Source organism: Hyperolius riggenbachi, chromosome 10 (assembly GCF_040937935.1).
Source record: "Hyperolius riggenbachi isolate aHypRig1 chromosome 10, aHypRig1.pri, whole genome shotgun sequence".
Classification (NCBI taxonomy): Eukaryota; Metazoa; Chordata; class Amphibia; order Anura; family Hyperoliidae; genus Hyperolius; species Hyperolius riggenbachi.
In genome coordinates, this window is record NC_090655.1 from 210002130 (window position 1) to 210008447 (window position 6318).

General features: G+C 51.1%; 1 protein-coding gene across 1 annotated transcript in view; it reads right to left on the minus strand.

Annotated features, from left to right (window-relative positions):
- LOC137536781 (zinc finger protein 658B-like) overlaps positions 1-5698 on the minus strand; it is a 73086-nt gene extending 67388 nt beyond the window's left edge. The window contains exon 1 of the mRNA XM_068258984.1: positions 5622-5698. The gene's annotated coding sequence lies outside the window, so the exon portion shown is untranslated. The remainder of the gene's footprint in view (positions 1-5621) is intronic.
- Positions 5699-6318: the final 620 nt, after the last annotated feature.

Consider the following 6318-nt stretch of genomic DNA (forward strand, 5'->3'; position numbering starts at 1 on the left):
GAGGCATTGCAATACTCTGACAGTTTTAAGCATAACTTGGGGAGGCAGAAGCATGATGTGATTTGTAGTTTTGTCACAGCTGGAGTGCCAAAGTTAGCCATCACTGGACTAGTCAATTTAAAGGGATACTGCAGTCAAAAAAAAAAAAAAGTTTTACTCACCTGGGGCATCCCTCAGCCCCCTGAAGCTGTCCAGTGCCCTCGCAGCATCGCTCCGATCCTCCTGTCCCCGCCGGCGGCTCCTTCCGGTTTCGCAGCTATATACATATACGCTATAGCAGCATAGAGGGTGATATAGTGGCTGGGAACGCGGAGAATCACTCGCGTTCCCAATGTGGTCGGCGGCTGTCGCCGAAACCGGAAAGAAGCTGCCGGCGGGGACCGGAGGATCGGAGCGAGGCCACCGGACAGCTTCAGGGGGCTGAGGGATGCTCCAGGTGAGTAAAACTTTTATTTTTAATTTTTTTGACTTAAGTATCCCTTTAAACCTTGGTGGGACTTGATTGGTTCATTTTCAAGCTGCATATATTTGCATACACATTTACATCATCCTGCATGAACTCAGAAAGATTTGCATCTCATCGATCATCCCTAGTCAGCAAAGGCACCCTCTCCACATTGCTCAGTCAGATTCCTCTATCACACATGCATGATCAGTATCAGCAGCTGTTCACTGACTGACATGTAGTCTAGGTTGTACAATGACAAAAAAAACTCACTTCCTCACTGTATCCTACAATTGCCGCCTAATTTATTTAAAACTTGACAGAGCTCAACTGCACGTTTTGTGGCTTAACCTCCTGGGCGATAATCCCGAGGTGAGCTCGGGGTATGTCGCGCACGAGGATTTCTCAGGCCCTGGTGGGCTGATTTGCATAATTTTTTTTTGTTACACGCAGCTATCACTTTGCTAGCTGCGTGTAACTTCCGCTCGCCGCTGATCCGCCGCTACCCGCCGTGCAGCCCCCCCCCAGACCCCTTGCGCAGCCTGGCCAATCAGTGCCAGGCAGCGCTGAGGGGTGGATCGGGACTCCCTCACGACGTCAGTGTCGCCATGGCGACGGGGGAAGCCAAGCAGGAGATCCCGTTCTGAACGGAATCTCCTGCTTGCGCTGATCGCCGGAGGCGATCGGAGGGGGTGGGGGGATGCTGCTGCACAACGGCTATCATGTAGCTAGAGCTAGGCTAGCTACATGATTTAAAAGAAAAAATTTTTTTTTTAAAAGTGCTGCGCCCCCTTCTGGGCGATGTAATTGTATCTCCCAGAGGGTTAACCTCCTTGGCGGTAACCCCGTGTGTGACACGGGGTAAGCCGCCGGAGGGTGCCGCTCAGGCCCTGCTGGGCCGATTTACTTAATTTTTTTTTTGCTGGACGCAGCTAGCACTTTGCTAGCTGCGCCAGCACCCCGATCGCCGCCGCCGCCGCGCGCCCGATCGCCGCTATCCGGTGCGGCGCGCGCCCCCCCCCCCCAGACCCCGAGCGCTGCCTGGCCAATCAGTGCCAGGCAGCGCCGAGGGGTGGATCGGGTCTCCCAATGACGTCCCGACGTCGCTGACGTCATCCCGCCCCGTCGCCATGGCGACGGGGGAAGCCCTCCAGGAAATCCCGTTCTTTGAACGGGATTTCCTGATCGCCTATCGCCGGAGGCGATCGGCGGGGCTGGGGGGATGCCGCTGAGCAGCGGCTATCATGTAGCGAGCCCTCGGCTCGCTACATGATAAAAAAAAAAAATTTTTTTAAAAAACTGTTGCGCTTCCCCCTGGCGGTATTTTTCATACCGCCAAGGGGGTTAAACAGCTAAGGCAGACTACAATAAAGCAGCCCATACACTCAGCCGATTTTCTGGCCGACCGATCGATCCCGATCGATCAATCGATTGCAAATCGGTTGGCCAATCGACCGATCGACGGCCGATTTCGATCGAGGTGGAAAATTTAGGTCGATCTGATGAGATTGCTTATCAGTTTGCATTGGCCTTAATGGAAATCTGATGGCAAAAAAATGCCATCAGATCGAATTTCAATAGATTTCAAACTGAAATCTATTGGAATTCTATCCTGGTAAAAAATGTTCTAAAAACGCATCAGATAGATCATCAGATGCATTTCTTATCTATCTGCTGCAAATCTGACGAGTGTATGGGCACCTTAAGACCTTGTTCACATTGTGTTCCGATCGCGTTACTATTGGATGTTTTTTAAAGCGACTTTTTTTCCCTTCCTGGCAATTTTTGTTCGTTGAACGTTTTTGGTAAGTGTTTTTGTAGGCGTTTTTGCAGAGCGATTCCGTTTTTTCACTTCCTGACGTCAGTCAGGAAGTGAACTCTTTGATCCGGAAAAAAAAAAAAAATACAATGTATTTATTTTTAAAAAACGCGAATGCAATCGCTGCACAAAGCGATTCTGTAAGCATTTAGCATTTTTTCTATACCTTCCATTGTAGCAAAATCGCCCCGAAAATAGTCCATGCAGCGCTTGGACAGATGCCCTAATCTGAACTAGCGCATAGGTTAGCATGGTGTGAGCACTTTCAGGGTGATTTTGAAAAAAATCGCAGGCGCTTAAACAAATCCAAAAACACCTCCAGTGTGAACGAGCCCTAAAGGCTGCTTCACACAGGCGACTACCAGCCACTTTTACCGCTAGGATCTACCGCACCCTGCATTGAAATGAATGGGAGTGGTGATCTCAATGCATTTACCATCATTACACTGACCACATAGGGGGGCACAAGAACAACCAATCATCACATGGATCACATAGGTGGGCACAGGGACAGCCAATGGTTTTCCTGTGTCGCCCTATGTGGTCAGTGTAACCACCATTAACGCGAGCACCATGGTCAATCAAATTTTCTGAGATGCTGCACATTGCATCTAGCGTTGGTTGCATTTCTGGTTTATGTCTCCCCAGGGGCTCAATACCCGATGCAGCGACAGAAACTGATGCCTAATGATTTCTGCTCAGTTACAAAAAAGGGTTTAAATGCGTCACCGGTAATCATCCACGTGAACTGGCCCTAAACTGCATCAGGTTTAAAGGGATAAGGTGGCAGCCCTGCAGAGGTTCTCAGATCAGAGAGAAACTCTTTCTATAGAGTTTACCTCGCTGCTCTGTGTCTTATTGCTGTCATACTTGTATTACAAGGACCTTGAAGTCTAAATCTCCAAAACCAGCGTGATCTGATCCTTTCCATATAGGACAGGTACTGCTCCAGAATTCAGTCCATTTATCATTTCTGAAATCACCTGCTGTGACTTTATTAGCTGGCATCCTGCTTTAATTGGCTGAGCAAAACACATGAATAGCTTTAAAAGGGAATACCCCCCCAAAATATATGAATGTTGCAAAGGAAGCAAGGGCCCTTTCACATGGGCAGCTGACAAGCGGTGAAGTCACCGCCTGTCTGCTGCTCCCCTGCACAGGCTGGGCACTTGTCAGCGCGCGGTACCAGCACTGTTCAGGCAGCCCCCCCCCCACAGAGTGAGATAGGAGCGCTCTCGCTGCCATGCTCAGACTCGACATGTGGGGTTGCTCTGCCGCCCAGTAATTCCACCGCTTGACACACGTGATGTTACAACCACTGCAATTTGGGTGCATTTAAATTGCACCTGAATTGCACTGGCGGGCAGCAGACAGGAGACCACACTGCTCTGCTCTGCAAGCGCTCAGTTCAGCCGTCCTTTTTCAGGAGCGTTGCAATTTTATTGCATCGAAAGCAATGTACATGGTGTGCAAGGAGCATAAGTGTGCAATGCATATAGTGAAAAATACAGTGCGCTGAACATGTGTTTCAATGCCACTGTAAATGGCATGCTGTGTGTTATTCCACCAGAAGAGTGTGAGTGTATGTGTCGCATTGACAGGCAAATTATTACACAGGTACTAGGCCTAAGGCCCGTTTAGAAACGGGCGCTAGGCTGTGGCCACGTCCCCACACTGGCCCCCCTCTCTCTTTTGCTGCGCGCATACAGCGCACGCTGCATATGCGCGCACCCGCCGGTTACAGGCCAGCCCCCCTTCGGGACCCGTCCTCCTCTGCCGCCCAGCTCTCTTGAGTGTCTCTGCGTCCCTCCCTGCACATGCGCAGTGCAAAACAACACTGACACAGGGACAAAACAGGACGCAGAGACACAAGGAAATTATATATAGAGATGGGATATATGAGACGGCAGTTAGAACTGAGGCAGGTCAACTACGAGAGATATGCGAGTGGCATGCAGAGGGGCAGTTGGAACTGAGGGGCAGTCAGGATAAAGAAGTGAACTGGAAATTGGGGTTGGGTGGGTGTGAGGAAGGAGAAGGGCAGTTAGAACTGAGGAGGTGGTCACAGGGTGAGAGCAGACAGGTTGCAGTGAGGAAAGAAAGGAGGGGCACACAGAACAGAGGGGGTGGTCAGGGTGAGAGCAGACAGGTTGCAGTGAGGAAAGGATGGAGGGGCACACAGAACAGAGGGGGTGTTCAAGGAAAATAAGTCAGCCAGGGTAGGGAAAGGTAGGAATTAAGGGTCTAGCTAGGGCCCATATTTCCATAGAGGAAGTAGGGGTGCTTCTAAGGAGGGGCATGCTGGGAGCTGTGGTGCTTCTAGGGAGGGGCATGCTAGGAGCTGTGGTCCTTCTAAGGAGGGGCCTGCTGGGAGCTGTGGTGCTTCTACGGAAGGGCATGCTGGGAGCTGTGGTGCTTCTACGGAAGGGCATGCTGGGAGCTGTGGTGCTTCTACGGAAGGGCATGCTGGGAGCTGTGGTGCTTCTAGGGAGGGGCATGCTAGGAGCTGTGGTGCTTCTAGGAAGGGGCATGCTAGGAGCTGTGGTGCTTCTAGGAAGGGGCATGCTGGGAGCTGTGGTGCTTTCACGGAGGGGCATGCTGGGAGCTGTGGTGCTTCTAGGAAGGGGCATGCTGGGAGCTGTGGTGCTTTCACGGAGGGGCATGCTGGGAGCTGTGGTGCTTCTACGGAAGGGCATGCTGGGAGCTGTGGTGCTTCTAGGGAGGGGCATGCTAGGAGCTGTGGTGCTTCTATGGAAGGGCATGCTGGGAGCTGTGGTGCTTTCACGGAGGGGCATGCTGGGAGCTGTAGTGCTTCTACGGAAGGGCATGCTGGGAGCTGTGGTGCTTCTATGGAGGGGCATGCTAGGAGCTGTAGTGCTTCTACGGAAGGGCATGCTAGGAGCTGTGATGCTTCCACGGAAGGGCATGCTGGGAGCTGTGGTGCTTCTACGGAAGGGCCTGTTGGGAGCTGTGGTGCTTCTATGGAGGGGCATGCTGGGAACTGTGGTGCCTATAGGGAGGGGCATGCTGGGAGCTGTGGTGCCTCTATGGAGCATGCTAGGAGCTGTAGTGTTCCTATGGAGGGGCATGCTGGGAGCTGTGGTGCTTCTAGGGAGGGGCATGCTGGGAGCTGTGGTGCTTCTACAGAAGGGCATGCTGGGAGCTGTGGTGCTTCTATCAAGGGGCATGCTGGGAGCTGTGGTGCCTCTATGGAATGGAAGGAACGTGCTGTGGTGCTTCTATAAAGGGCATGCTGGGAACTGTGGTGCCTCTATAGTGGGGGATTAGACAAATTAGCCACCACTAATGCTGCTTCCAGGTTTGGATTGGGCACAGGAGTCAGGAGCAGATACTCACAGCACAGGCATGCAGAGCTCAGCCAGGCCTCGGATCCAGCACTAATACTATGGAGCCTCTCTTCAGTCAGTGCACTGAGAAGGAAGTGAGATCCCTCCCCCACTCTCTCCCGCCCCCTTTGGCATCAGATCAGAAGGAAGGCAGAGTGTAATAGCTGCTGCTGCTATAAGTGTGCAGAGAGGTCTCTGCCTGCACTCTGGGGTGTCTGATGTGCTATACTCATCCAAAGTGGAATAAGGAGACCTCCATGTCTCTGAGGCTTTGTTCACGTCTAAAATCGAAATAGCTGACGCCAGCGATTTTCGATTTTGTGAGTGATTTTTTTCCCCCTCTCCTGCGCGCTTCGATTTTTTTTTTTGTAACATGCTTTTCTAAGCGCTTTTGCAAAGCGATTTGTTTGTTCACTTCCTGATGCAAGTCAGGAAGTGAACTCTTTGACCCAGAAAAGAATAAATACAATGTATTTATTCTTAAAAACGCTGAGGAAATAGCTATACCAAGCTTTTTTTCAAGCGTTTTGCGATTTCCCTATACCTGCCATTATAGGGAAATCGCCCCAAAAATGGTAATGGTGAGTGGATCGGAGTCAAACCGCTCACATGTGAACACTCTCATAGGGAATCATTGCACCAGCGCTTTTAGGGCGATTTTCAAAATTGCCAGCGCTAAAAAAAACAAAAAGGCAAAAAAAAAAAAA